The 15,360-nt window shown below is 47.9% G+C and overlaps 1 protein-coding gene across 2 annotated transcripts in view; it reads right to left on the bottom strand.

Moving 5' to 3' along the window:
* The window catches only part of Pdzd2 (PDZ domain containing 2), a 372,386-nt gene extending 359,971 nt beyond the window's left edge, over window positions 1–12,415 (bottom strand). For both annotated transcript variants that reach the window (XM_029469405.2, XM_029469409.2), the window contains exon 1: window positions 12,137–12,415. The gene's annotated coding sequence lies outside the window, so the exon portion shown is untranslated. The remainder of the gene's footprint in view (window positions 1–12,136) is intronic.
* Between the last annotated feature and the right edge of the window lie 2,945 nt (window positions 12,416–15,360).

Raw genomic sequence — 15,360 nt, 5'->3', positions numbered from 1 at the left:
GATTGAACTCAGGTCCTCAGGTCTTCAGAGCAAGCACTTCACCCACCGAGCTATCTTCCCAGCCCCTACCCAGAAGGATCCTAGCCAGTCTCAAGTCCCCAGAAAATGAGGTTTTGGGGGCTCACTAGACATTTTTTAAAGACAGGGTCTCATGCTACCAAGCTCAGCCTCAGAGTCAGTAGCTGAGGATGACCTTGGACCCCCTCATTACCATGCCCCCTCCTCCCAAGTGCTGGGATTACAGGGATGCAGACCTACACATGAAGCCATACTATGTTCTTGATGCAATTTATTTTTGCTCCCTCTAGACCAGGCAGGATACAAGGACAGAAAAAAAGCTTTCTTGGTATAGAAAGTTTGGGGTATGAGAGCAGGAAAAGACACAGCAAGTGGTAAATACTAGTTAAGCATCAGAAGAAGGGGTGGTCCATGGAGCGAGTGCAGCTGAAAGGGAGGGGCCGGAAAGGCACCACTCTCTCTGGCCAATCCTCCCAGGATGTTGAGGACTTTAACATATTCGGTAATTCAAAGAAATCTGAATTACATTTATTTTGCCCATGTACAGAATGGGAGGCATATATAACATTTCTTTATGTGTCATGCATTAAATAAATATTAGCTGAATGAAAAAAAAAGTAGAAAAAGTTAGTTTGAGGGCATCAAGGACAGAAGGTAAGCCCTAAGAGGAAACTGTGCATCATGTCGAGAGGAAAAATACCACCTCCTCCAAATGTTTGCTGTGCTTTCCCAGCGCTTGATGGTTTTTATGGGCAGCTACCCTCCTCTTAGCTGCAGGACGGCCGCTGTTAGAAAATTGGCGTGCTGTGCCAAGACGAAGATCAGGAACAGCAGTTGAGAATGTGTTATTAAAAAAAAAAAAAAAAAGTAAAGTCCAGCTCTCCTAGCGTGCAGGTTCCAGCAAGGGTCTGAACCAATGGAATTGCAGAAGCACACCATGATCCAACTAGTGAGAACTGTGGTGGGCGGTACCATTCCACATGAGAACAGCACATAACATTCACCCTGGCTCCATTATGACTACCCACCTGCCTGTTAACAGGAACAATGAGCAGCTCTTCTTTGGTAGGTGCTAAAAATAAAGGGTCCTACCAATGAGTGGCATTTTACATGCGCAACCCTCAGGCAAGTTCTGGTTACCATAGCAAATCCCACTTCCGACAGCAGAGGTAGAGTGCATGATGTATCCAGTAGCCAGGGTTCTGCCTTCCCACAGGAAAGGCAGCTATATCTGCCACAAGGGCTGATCAGCTGCTGTAGCCTTCTCCATGAGGAAAGCCCAACCAATACTTATGGGTCTTGGATATGCTTACAATTACAATGACTCTTCGCCTGAAAGAGTAGGGTTTCTTCCCCACTCCCAGTGTTGATGTTTACTTACTGGCATGCTGATGTAATTTTCAGGATTGGCCTTATTTCTAAATGAAAGTCTAAACTGAGCACAGCAGGTCAGGCCTGTCATCCTAGCAACTCGCAAGGCTGAGGTAACAAGCACTTGAGCCTAAGAGTTCAAGACAGCAAGGCAAGACTCTATTAAAGGAAGGAGGGAAGGGGGTAAGGAAGGAGGGAAGGAAGGAAGGAAGGAAGAAAGGAAGGAAGGAAGGAAGGAGGGAAAGAAGGATAAAAGGAAGAAAAGAAGGAAGGAGGAAGGAGGGAGGGAAGCTGGGAAGAAAGAAAGAAAGGAAGGAAGGGGAAAGGGGAGAGAGAGAACAAAAAAGGGGGTGATGCTAACTGCTTGCCTGGTAAGAATTTGCTCTTGGCTTCTTCCATGACTAGTCCAAAGCTGATGATAGAGGCCCCACAAAGTAAATTGTCATTGTCTACCAACCTACAGGTGAAGTCTATGCAGTCACCCAAGGGCTCCATCATCTGGGAAGAGATGTAGGGGCCACAAAACTCCAAAAATACAGAAAAATGCTGATGAGTAAGGAAAACCAAACAAATGAAGACCTCTGAGACTCTTCTGGATCAATTCTGTCTCCCACACCCAAGTTCTCAGCTGTGTTCTACACGGAGCCTCTGAGAAACAGGAACAGCCCAGATTCCAACTCAAATCCTCCCCCAAGCCCCGACTTCTGAGCTTTCCAGTTCCTTTGCTACTCACTGGCTCAGGATGCTGATGCTCAACACCGCTGGACAGAAGGATCCCTCCTGGTCAGGATTCAAGGAAGGCATTTTAATCCATCAAGTCTGGATCAGAAAAACTCTTGAGCCCAAAGTGGAGAGAAAGCAAAACTAACGTCTCTGCTTCTGGGGCTTAAGTTTCAGGCCAACTTCTCATAGAAACTGAGAATCTGCGCTCGAGATTTCTTCCCTGTGTATTAACCATCTGTGAGCAGGAAGTGAACTTTTAGGAAGCTCAGAAGTCTGTAGGGACTGCCAGGATCCTGGGCCATCCCCGTTTCTCAGAGACTCACATGTAGAATATAGCTGAGGCCTCCGGCTTAGGAGACACAGGGATCTAGATACCAATCTAACAGGGCGTGTCTGTGGTCTCCTGTCACTTAACCTTTCTGAGACCGAGAACATTTAAGTGTTTGATGTGTTCAACAACTGAGAGTGTGCTAAGGATGGGAAGACAGCTTCAATAAGGTAGGGTTGCTGTTGGCACTTAAGAGACACGAACAAAGCAAGGTCTTTTTATTCCAAGGTTTGTATTCCAAGAGGTGATACAGAAAACAAGCAGATAAATCAAGGCTATGTTTCAAACAGGAATCAGGTATGAAGCCCCAGGAGGCTCTATCATTTATAACGGGCTTGTGAAGATCTTAGAGAAGAAGCTTTGAAAAGTAGAAGGGCCCCAGTGCATGATGGGACATGGTAGGTTCCAGAACTGAAAGGGAAGGTCTTAGGCACAGAGGTAAGACAATGGGTGGTAACAGTCATTACCACAGATCATGTTCAAACAACAGTGAGAAGTCCCCAGTCTTAAGCTAGGAAGTGACATGATTTGAACTATGTTTCAAAGATTATCTCTCTAATATTTGGTACACATATATGAGTGTTTTGTCCATGTATGTATGCCTGTTCACCGTGTGCCTGCCTGGTGTCCTAAGAGGCCAGAGAAGGACATCAGATCCCTTGAAACTGGAGTTACAGATGGTTCTGAGCTCATGGAGAAGCCCATGCTAACATTCCTTTGCTAACATCAGAAGCTGGCCCTTTCTGGTTTCCAGTGTGGGCTCAAGATGGCCAGTGGTTCTTCAGTGATCCTTCAGACCCTCCACACCAGGTTGGGACTGTTGGGGCACCCAGCTTTGTGGACTAAAGAGCCACTGGATATCAACAGTTCTCAACCTCTCCAATGCAAAGACAGCCGCTGGTGGATGACCGGGCTGTGGTGTTGTGTAAGCCAATCTAAGAAACATATACATACATACACACACACACACACACACACACACACACACACACACAGAGGAAGTTGTCATGTGCCGATAGTGGCAGAGAGTGGAGTGACAGACCCTTAAGGAATGTCAACAGCTACCAGAAGCTGGAAGAGGTGAGGCAACCCCCCCCCCCGAAGCCTTTGAAGAGAATACAACCCTGCCAAGGAGCTTGATCTAAGACTTGTGACCTCCAGAACCACGAGAGGATGCATCTCTGCTGTCGTAAGCCACCAAACTTGTGTTAATTTGGACTAGCAGCCCTCAAAGCAACAAAAGTTATACACCTCCCTGGATTATTATGAATTGAATAAGTTAAAATGTATAATAACAGTGTCTATAATAGGGCTTGCCAAAAGTGAACATTAGAACCATCTTAATTTTTACCATGCCAGGTCCTGAAGAGCAAGGAGAGATGTCAGCTCATCTTAAGATAGACTCAAGGTAAAGATGGCACTCAAGAAACTGGGCAGGTGAGGGACCAGATGGTAGATGAGTGTTCATGTACCAGGTGTGTCTCCCAGGTGCCAAAACTTGCTGACTGCTGCCACACAGCAGTCACCAATCGAGCTATCAATCAGCGTTACATCTGCCTAGGGTTTCTGTGATCTGTATTAGATCCAGAGAGAGGTGAACACAATCTTTTCCAGCACACTCCTCTCTTCACACTGTCTTACTGCCTGCCCTCTCATGAGAACCCATGCTGATGAGGACACTCGGAGCATATTTTCTGGGGACACTGGGGACAGTTTCTTCTTTTAGCCTAATGATATTGGGAATAGCAATGACCAGGGCAGGGTAGGAGTGGAGAGTGGGTTGAGGAAACCGTCGGGGGAGAGCCATGCCAATTTGGCATGCTGAGTGACTTTGTAATAATATCTGCATGGCTGCTTTAGCCTTGAAAGCTCATTTCCTCACCCAGAGACCCATATAGCACAATCTAGTTTTACCCAAATCTCTATAAAATACACTGTGCCAAATGGGGCAGGGCACAGGGATGGGGGGCAGAGGGGAGGGCATTGGGAATGAATTGAAACACAGCTGGACTCAGACGTGTTATGTCTGTTGGCCAACACACAGAGACAGAGTTTATTGCCATCTTGTGTCATTAACCTTGGCTCCATTTTCATCTACTTGGGTGCAGAGACGGTAACGCTGGTACACTTGGGAAGTGTCGCTGATTGGGTGTGTTCACCTGCCTGCAAACCCGAATCCTGTGAGGAGCCACCTACTGCTCACTACACAGAGGGGCAGGTTGTGAAGATACATCTGATAGCCACATCACTGAAACTCTTCAAGGGAGTCAAACATGTCTTTTTTTCAGAGATGTATTTATTATTATAAATATGGACACTGCAGCTGTCTTCAGACACACCAGAAGAGCGTGTCAGATCTCATTACAGATTGTGAGCCACCGTGTGGTTGCTGGGATTTGAACTCAAGACCTGCGGAAGAGCAGTCAGTGCTCTTAACCGCTGAGCAATCTCTCCAGCCTATTCAAACATGTTTATGTCAGTCCAAGATATTACAGTTAACTTAAAAGGCACTTGTCAGTCTGCTCTCCAGGAAAAACATTGTATAGAATATCAAAATTATAGTAATAACCTATCATATTTAAACGAGCTGAGCCAGGCTGGCCTCTGGTGACTAGTCACAAGTTGCTGTTTATTCTGTCTCCCTGCTGAAGAATTCTTACATCTCCTAGGGCAACTGCAGTTGGGCAGCCACCACCACCCCCGCCCGCCCCCGGAGATCAAAGCTCCCAGGCATCAATGAGCGTCCTCCTGATGCCCAGAAACCTCCCCCTACACAGAAGTCCGACTCCCCGCCTTCCTTCCCCTCACTGAGAACACCAGCATCCAAAATTGACCTCTTGCCCACCTCCTCTCAGCTCAACTCACTGCCGTAGTGGGCAGGTGCCAGCTAGGAACTGACTTTGGATTTACAGAGCACTGAGTACATCCCTGCTCACGGGAGGAATTCCCTTTGGCACGATCTGAATGCCAGCTTTATTTTTAGCAAAGCAGGATGATCACTCCTCTGAGGTCAGAACGACAGGGGGTGCGTGTTTTAGTTTGGATGTTTCGGTTGAGGTACCAGAGTGAAGCTAGTACTTACAAAGTCAAGGTCTTAGAGATGCCCAAGTGCTGATAAAAATGAGCCCAGGAAGAGATCTGCTCAAATCCATCTCCACTCCTGCCTCCACCTCTGAGGACCCTGTCTGGGGTCCTCTATAAAGGACCAAAATGCCACAGAGGCCTCTCTGCTGTTGTTAAATCAGCACAGATCCTATCCGGGAAGGCCTCAGTTTACGTCAACCTTTAGGCAAGGGAGCAGCAGATTATCCTGTTCAAGGATTTGTGGAGCTTGTGATTTCTTTTTATCCTTCTGGAGGGATGCAGTCATTTCCAGCTGCTTCTGACAAATCTTGCCACCAACTTACTATTATTTCACCCAAAACTATGGAAATTATATGTGCAAAATAAATTCATATTGTACACAGTGGTCCCCATCCCTGCTTCCCCCAAACCTCCATGTTCTAAAACGTACTTTTGAGTCATACACGCACACACACACACACACTCACCTAAAAACAGGTAACTCAGGGAAGACTTCTGGGGCCAGATGTTCACTAGTACCTGATTTCCTTAGACTGTGTTAGAAAGAGTTAAGAATCTTAAGTTTTTTATAGTCTGCAGGTTTCTAGACATCCACTCACTCTTAATGTATTCAGATAGCTAGCAAAAGCAGAGAATATCCAGGACCTGATGTGATGGTAGCTGAGTCAGGTGGAGAGGGTGTCACCTGACATCTGAGAGAGATAAAGCCCTCAGGTTGGTCTCTTCCCAGAGCAATAGACTCTATAGACAAATGTATCTTGTTTGCACACCTGCATTAAAGCAAGCCAGCTCCTTAGCACAGCACAGGGAGCCTCTGCGACCATTGAGTGGGGTCAGGCTGTAAGCACATGGTGTCCTCTGAAAACACATTTGTCAACAGAATATAGACCCCTTCAGTTCACAGTCAGACTAAATCACAGATCTGCCCTGCTTCCAATGTCTGTCTACCCAGAACCAAACTCCATCTCCCCCCACCCATTTCACCAATACAAGGATTTTTAAGTTTTAAATGTCACAAAGTACATACCTTTTAATATGCAACTAATGCATAAGCCCAAAGGGCAACACGATCCAAGCATGAACAATCCAGGTAGAAAATAAAGAATGGGAGAAAAACAAATTCAAGGCTTCTATTTCCTTCAGAAGCACTCTACACACACACACACACACACACACACACACACACACACACACACACACACAGAGTTAATTTAGTTTAGCATACATCTTGGGAGTGTTTAGTAAATAAAGTTAAGTGCCCCATTTCTCCCCTTCTTCACTAATAACTAAGAATATTTATTTCGTCTTTCTAGGTGCAATCAAAGATCCATTAATAAAACAGAGGTGTTTCGATGCTTGCTTCTTCTCCATCTACCTGCCTCTAGCTCAATTGCTTTGGACTTGGCAAGAGTCCTCTGATCTAGCAAGGCTGTGCTGAAGTTCTAGTTCCAGCTGGGAGTGGGGTGGGGAGCGGGGATGGGGTGGGGCACTGCTCTTTCTTCCTGGGCCTCAGGAACTGGGAGTGAAGATGCATCATCCTCTCCAGATCACAGGGGACAGGGCAGATCATCCTTGCTTAAGCCCAGCAACTGGACCCTTGCTCAAGAGGGACATCAGAGGAAGGTGGAGCCACTTCTGAAAAGCAACAGATAAAAAGTCAGGCAGCCCAAAGGGCTCCTTAAGGTAAGGACATCAAGCTGGGCGTGGTGGCACACGCCTTTAATCCCAGCACCTGGGAGCCAGAGGCAGGCGGATTTCTGAGTTCAAGGACAGCCTGGTCTACAAAGTGAGTTCCAGGACAGCCAGGGCTATACAGAGGAACCCTGTCTCGAAAAACCAAAAAATAAAATAAAATAAAATAAAAAAGATAAGGACATCAGTGGGGGGCAGATAGTGCAGAGCAACCTAAAGTTCTTCATCCAGCAATGAAGGAAAGCCTTCTGGTCAAGCCTTCTCAAAAGCTCCCCCAAGGAGGCTGGAGAGATTAAGCGGTTAAGAGCACTGACTGGTCCTCTAAAGGTTCTGAGCTCACAACCATCTGTAATAGAATCTGATGCCCCCTTTTCTGGTGTGTGTGTGAAGACAGCTACAGTGCACTCATATAAATAAGATAAATAAATCGTTAACACCAAAAACAAAACAAACAAACAAACAAAAAACAAAAAGCTCCCCCAAATCCATTCAGTGGGAATAGGAAGGACTTTGGAGAGAGATTTATCCCCTTCTTACCAAGCTGTTCCAAAGAGCCCAGCGCACACCAGAGGCCATCATCTGGGGACTCTGACACAGTACCTCTTTGTATACCTCTTAAAAACAGCTGTGAAGGAGCTACTCCAAAATTCCAATGACGTGGAGGTCTCTGCATTGCTGAAATTCCAGGCAAGCCCCCTCCAATTCAGGCAACCTCCTCCTTAGCTACCTAAGAGAGAACCAGGCTCACCTCCCAGGGCTAGCAGGGGTAGCACACAGTCCCTCCCTTCCAAGCCTAACCGGGTGTCACTGCGGCTCTCAGCAGACCTCTCTTGCATCACAGACAATGGATTCCACTAGTCCCCTGGCTGGGGCACAGTAGCCTTCTTTCTCCAGTGCTCTTTCAACCTCTGCTTCTCGCCTCACAGGGAAAGGCAGATGGTAGATGGTAGCCATTTTCTTTCCTTGTTCTTGATTGTCTCCAGCCTCATCCTTCCCAAACACCACTTCTTTGGGGTTTTCCATTCTCTCCCATTTTCCTATTGCTTTCCAAACATGCCTAGGGAGGGGAAACAGGGACCCATTCCTTCATAGACCTTCCTTGAGTACCACTTCCTGTTCCAAGCATGCCTCAGGGCAACTGGCACTTGCTGGGCCCGTTTTTTTTTTTTGTTTGTTTGTTTTTTGTTTTTGTTTTTTTTCACTATCTTCCAACCATGTTCTTCTTTTGCAAGCTGGCTCAGAGGCCATCCTGTAGACCAGTAGCTCTCAATCTTCCTAACTCTACAAGTCTTTAATACAGTTTCTCATGTTCTGGTGACCCCCCCCCCAACTATAAAATTATTTTTGTTGTTACTTCAGAACTGTAATCTTGCTACCGTTAATGAACTTACTGTAGATGTCTGTGTTTTCTGATGGTCCTAGGCAACCCTTGTAGAAAGGTTGTTTAGCCCCCACAGGGTTTGCATCTCACGGGTTGAGGACTGCTGCTTTAGACTGCTATCTTGGTCTCTGTTGGTGGCCTTTCCTTTTCATTTCTTTGGGCTCCAGCTTCCCAGACATAGGCTTTTCCTACATCAGGAACAAGCTGTGCTCAGCGTCCTACTGGGCACTCTGGGGACATTGCTAACGCCAGAAAAAAAAAAAGGCTCCAAGAGACTCAGCCTCCTCTTGGGTTTGGCTGTGATCTTTCATGGACTCCTCTTCTTTGAGATAAATTTTTCCCTTATGATTGGTGTACCCAGACCTGGGCCACCTTTAGATGGGGATGCCCCCTCCACCAAGGTATGACTCACCCAGGCTCATGTGATCTCTAGGTCAAAGGAGCATCTATGTTATTCCTTTGCTGGCCCACTTGGAGCTCCTACTCAGGGTTAGAGACCCCAGAGTGCATTCAGCCTGGGGCAGTTCCTCTGGATTCTTTTATTGTCTAGCCTGAGGCTACTGTTCCAGGTCTATTGTGGGAGGTCCTAGAGGTTCATCCAGGGCAGCCTGAAGAGCAGACTCTGCAGAGAGCAGTCAGAGAAGGAAGCATCATGACACTATGAGGGTCTCCCAGGGGATGGTGGCAGAGTCACAAAGGAGGCCGCCCTCTAGATGGATCTTGATGAAGAAGAGGTTTGTCAGGATCATCAAAGAAGAAAGGATATTTCAGGACTCAGGGAAAACAGCTTTGAAAGGCAGACACCAAAGCAGCTAAGGAAAGACTGTTCCTTGACTTATGTGTGTGTGTGTGCGTGTGTGTGTGTGTGTCATTGTGTGTGTGTCTTTGTGTGTATGCATGTCTTTGTGTGTGTCTTTTTGTGTCTCTCTGTGCGTATGTTCTTTGTGTGTCTATGTGTGTGTTTCTCTTTATCTCTATCTCTGTCTATGTCTGTCATTTGTGTGTGTATGTTCTTTGTGTATCTATGTGTATCTCTCTATGTGTGTCTGTGTATCTCTCTCTCTCTCTCTTATGTGTGCTGGATAATGTGGCAAGAGAGAAATCTCAGCAGTTTGAAGCTTACCCCATACATCCCCAGAGCCTTGACAAGTTTTACAAGTAGTAGTGAGAAAAGGAAGGCTGGGGGCTCACTAAGTGGCTCAGTTGGTAAGGGTTCTTGCTATGCAAGCCCGTCCACCTGAGTTTAGCCCCTGGAACCTGTGATGAAAGGAGAGAACTGACTCCACAGAATGCTCCTCTCACTGCTACACCTGAGGCATGTCACATACTCACTCACACTCACCAACATGTACACACACACACACACACAGAGAGAGTCTGAAAGGACTTCTCCAGATTGCTGCTTTGTCAAATGTTAAAACCCCAACTACTTGTGCTCAGAGCCTGCAGGTAGGCTTTGTCTCTGCTCTCTGAATCCCACCCCTGCCCCACAGTTGATGACTCTTTCCTGTCTTCCTCACAAGCTACCATCCACTAGCTTAGACCTTCACTGCCTCCCCGACCATCGCGCTGCAAGAATCTCCTCATTAGACTCGATGTCTCTCCTCTCCCTGTCTCAGTTCTTTCCACAAGAATTTCCCAGAAGCACATACCTGATCGTGATAGACCCTTGTTCAAAAATCCCAACTATTTCCCAACTGTCTGGAAAACTGGATTCATGTGGGTCAAAGCTCAGTCTCTGGTGCCATGGAAGAATCCAAAGACAGGATCAACCTTTCTGCATACACTTCCTCTTCTAGGTGGACCTCCACAAAGCTCCACAATCCCCACAGTGAAAAGGGGGCTTTGTTCTCCTCCATACCCCTAAGATGTTTTATTTGGAACATACTTAAATTTAGCAATTTAATCATACCTTCATTCCTTCTCCCACTAAACATAGAGAATTTACTCTAAAGCCAGAGGGCTCTAGCTTGTATCATCGCTATAAAGAGACATCTCTCCTGCTACACTGAAATGCTTGCCGCCAGCAGGGACAGGGTCTCTTTACTCTGTGCACTTCCCTTGGAAGCCCTAGACCCAGCAAACCACAGGTGCTCCAAATGATTGAAATGAATAGAGGAATTATCATACGTTTCCTTAAATAGTAAACTGCCGTAAGTGCATCCAAAATCAATTTCAATGATAGATGTAAAGCGCCATTCAATATTCTTTTTTTTTTCCAGGCACTTATTAACTATGCCAAGGGGATGCATTTATATACCTCACATGGTTCTGATTTTTCCCAACACCTACCAGCCCCGCTACTCCTACCCCGTAACACACCACACAAGCTCACACCACGGTGTAGCTTTTATAGTAGCAGCAGTTCCTGGCTCATCCGAATAGAAGAAGAAATTCATGGAGCTAGAACAACCACCCACAGCCAGCGGTGTGCTCTGAGAGATTTTATTCCGCCCTCACAAGCAGTCCTCCCACACCACACCTGCCAGCGTGTACCTACCTGGCTCCCACCCAGAAGGCACGGGCCAGAAAAAGCTGACCCAGTAGAAACAGTGGAGACCCTATCGCCCAAGCCTGGAGCAGAGATGAATGTGGGAGGTTCCTCCCCCCCCCCCCCCCCCAAGTGCCGTGAAGAGTCAGGGGTGTGTCTGCAAGAGAAACTCACTTTCTCTGGTCACTCCGCAACCACTTAACCTTCAGGAGTTTCATCGTGACTTGTCAAGCAAAACCCACGGAAGAGGCAAGACCCAGCTCAGGCCTCCACAATGCCCAAATCTCCAGTATATGCCTGGACTCTGGAATGCCCCAGTGTCCGTCTTTCCAGTGTCTGCCACCAGCACATGCCAGACCTGGTGTGACTCCAGGGTCCCTTATCAAGAGCTATGCAGAGAGCAGGGCTGCTGAAGGGCCGCTGGTAAACTTCTGTCCAGGGGGTCCTAGATCCTCCCCCCCCACCACCACAACAATTCAGTCTTGTGCTTCATTGGGAAAGGCGGGCAGGAGGTTTGGGGGGGGGGCTTCAGGAAGAAATACTTTCCTACTGGAACATCCCTTATCTTCCTGGCAGATGATATTAAACCCCCAAAGATGCCCTTGCTCTTCATGCGGACTCTTTCTCACGCCACTTAGTGGGCAGGGGGTTAGCGAGAGATGAAGCGCGGGAGGATGGTCCTTAAAACACTAACTGGCTAAGGTAGGGAGACAAACCAACACACTGGGATAAGGATTCTTGGCCCGATTTAGGCGTCCCAGGCAAGGCGCCTCCGGTTATCCCGCTGTCTCCATCTCGCTCCGCCCAACCTCTCTCCTCCACTGTGCCCCTCTTACCTCCCACCAGAAGGAAGAGGAGTTTGCGCCACCTAACGCGGGGACCCACTTGGGTTCCCTCACTCGCCGCTTTGCTTGAACTGGGATTCCCACACCCGATTGTCACTGAACTTTCTCCAGCGCACATCGTCTTGGGATTATCGAGCTCCGCTACCCCGCTAGCCCACCCGAAGCCCCACCCCCGTCGCGGCCGCGGCGCCAGGTCTCTTCACCTGTTCGCGGATCGGCGGAGGCTCGAGCCGCTCCTGGAGCGTCCAGACTCAGGCGCCGCCCGGCGGTGCCGGCGCAGCTACCGCCGCCCCTGTCACCACCACCACCGGTGCCGCTGCCGCGCCTGCCGGGAGAAGCCGTGCCGCAGGGGTTCGCCGGTTGCCGCCGGAGGCGCGATCCCAAGCGTCTTGCGATCGGTGGGGCGCTTGGAGGGCGCCCGCCGCAGCCGCCCCGCCGCGTACCACTGCCCGCCGCTAGCACGCACAGGCGCTGGGAGTGAGCTTCTGGCTGCGCAGCGCAGGGATGCTCCGAGCCTCCAGAATGGGCGGGGATTCCTTCCCTCTGCTGGATTCGAGGGGCGGGAACTACCTTCCCGGAGTGACAGGCCCAGGGGGCGGGGATTCCCCTGCAGGAATGACAAGGTGGGCGGGGATTCCCCCGAGCAAGCCCCTGAGCGGGGAGGACCGCTCTCCCAGGGAAACAGCAGTCCTAGTGCGCCGGCTTCCTGGGGATCCTGGGAGGAACCGATCCAGGGAGACTGCGGCTCAGAAACGCCATGTAGGCAGGGCTTGGGGCGCCATCTAGGTGGAAGAACTAGAGCTAGGAGGTTTAATTTCCTTTTGCATAGCACTTAACATAGCACGTAGCGGAGAAAAATGTCAATTGCCTTATCAGAGATGGGGGGGGGGGGGTCAGGGAGACCGGAGAAGAGCCAATCATCCATCCACTGGCCTCTGGTCCTTAGGATACTTAATATAGTCTTGGTATAGCATTCCTCGGGAGAGAGAACCTCTTTGCGTCTTAAGAACCTCAGAGCTGTTAATCCTTCAATTAAGCCGCTAGAGGAAATTCCATGGGCCCCAGGATGGAGGATTTGGACCTTGTGAACCTCCTGCTGAGTGAACCTCAAGAGCTAAGGCCAACTGCCCTTCGTTTTATTCCAGGTCATTGGGAAAACGGGAGCCTCTAGCTTTTTGGATGCTTCATCCCACAGATTTTCAGGAAGTCTTCAAATATTTTTGGTTCCTTTTTTTTTTTTTTTTTTTTTTTTTCATCCATGTCATTCTGCCTACCACAGGGAGAGGACGATAAGAACATAATAGGGAGACTGCACGGCTCTGCAAATTAAGCTCTCTTGAGAGGAAAAAGCTGGTCTTTTTCAAGTGCTGGCAGATAAGGGTAAAAACATACGAAAAATTACAAACCTCGGGATCATGAGTTGGTGAATAATGCTTTTGACATTTTCTGCAGAACAGTAATTGGAAATCTTTTGCTTTGAGGGAGGTGAGGATACGTTGGAGCATGGCTAGGCTCTAGATTTGCCCAGCAAAGCATTAAGATCTGCTCTCTTGGAAGAGCATCTACGTTACTTGCAGCCCTCATGGAGTGTCCCTCAGCACCAGAGACCAGAGTAGACCCAAGGCGTTTCTAGATAGTATTTTCAGCAGGTGTTGGGGTTCTTGGATTCAGCTTTTCCTCGGCTTTTATAATTCCCAATCCACAGAGATCAATGTCTATACAGAGCCCTTCCCAGGTGTGCTAAATTGAGGAGCTGGGAGTACGAGGAAGCAAAAAAAAAAAAAAAAAAAAAAAAACAAAACAAACAAACAAACAAAAGATCTTAGGGTGTTTCTAAAGTTCGGTGCATCATGGTGTCCAGTCAAATAGCCAGCCTCTCAAAAACACGAACAAAAGCAAAGCGAGCTACTAGTGTGTTGGGGAGACGACTCCCTTGCCATGCAATCGTAAGGATCTGGGTCTGAATCTCCGGACCCCAACTAAAGCCAGGCATGCTAGTGCATTATTAATCCAAGTGTGCCTTCAGTGAGATTAGAAGCAAGTCTAGGGGAATCCTAAGAAGCTTGGAGCCCCCTCCTGGTGTAGGAACAGTAAACAGTAACAACAAAGAGAGCTTGTAGACAAGGTGGAAGGTGGAAACTAACACCTCAGGTTGTCTACTGGCCTCCACAGGTGTGCAGTGTCACACACACACACACACACACACACACACACACACACAGAGGCACATGCATAAAGGTGGGTGTACTGGCTAGTTTTGTGTCAACTTGACACAGCTGGAGTTACTACAGAGAAAGAAAGGAGCTTCAGTTGAGGAAATGCCTCCATGAGATCCAGCTGTAAGGCATTTTCTCAATTAGTGATCAAGGGGGAAGGCCCCTTGTGGGTGGGACCATCTCTGGACTGGCAGTCTTGGGTTCTATAAGAGAGCAGGCTGAGCAAGCCAGGGGAGGCAAGCCAATAAAGAACATCCCTCCATGGCCTCTGCATCAGCTCCTGCTTCCTGACCTGCTTGAGTTCCAGTCCTGACTTCTTTGGTGATGAACAGCAGTATGGAAGTGTAAGCCAAATAAACCCTTTCCTCCCCAACTTGCTTCTTGGTCATGATGTTTGTGCAGGAATAGAAACCCTGACTAACACAGTGGGTGAGTTATTATTAAATATATGTGTGAGTCATGCTATACATAATATATACAGTTGGGTGCTTTTGTTATCTGCCTCATCCAGGCACTGCCCTGCTGACCTGATTAAAATGCTTCTGGTTCCCATCAGTTTTCATCTGCTATCTTTCAGGAACGTTTTCGAGAGTTCTTGTTCCTCCGTCAACAGTAGTTCAACTCACACGAGGTCCAATCAAATGCGTGGAGATTTTGGTTTGCCCTTGCAGTCTTGTCGATTTGAAAACTGGCAAGTGAAGTCATTTCAGTGCCGGTGTTTGAAGATCAAAATGTAAATCCTCTCTGCCCTCTTGTCAAATATTGAGTCACAGATTAGTATGTCTATCTAGGTTGCCACTTTAATTTATTGTTCAAAACGTGCGCGGTGTGAAAAAGGAAGCAGGGTGCAGAAAAACTAAAGACTCTGGTGTGCTGGCTAGTTTTACGTCACTTGACACAAGTTAGAGTTATCTGAAAGAAGGGAGCTCCAGTTGAGAAAATGCCTCCATAAGATCAGATTAATGGGGGAGGGCCTAGTCCACTTTAGGTGGTGCCATCCCTGAGTTCCTGGTCCTGAGTTCTATAAGAAAGCAGGTTGAGTAAGCCAAGGGAAGCAAGCCAGTAAGCAACATCCCTCTGCATCAGCTCCTGCCTCCAGGTTCCTGCCCTGTTTGAATTCCTGTCCTGACTTCCTTCAATGATAAAGCCAAATAAACCCTGTCCTCCCCAGATTGCTTTGGTCATGGTGTTCTGTCACAGCAATCGAGACT

The sequence above is a fragment of the Mus caroli genome, unplaced genomic scaffold (assembly GCF_978045245.1).
Source record: "Mus caroli unplaced genomic scaffold, Mus_caroli_1 scaffold_16, whole genome shotgun sequence".
Taxonomy (NCBI): domain Eukaryota; kingdom Metazoa; phylum Chordata; class Mammalia; order Rodentia; family Muridae; genus Mus; species Mus caroli.
Note: the sequence above shows the minus strand (reverse complement) of the source record. Positions and strands in the feature narration are given on the sequence as shown.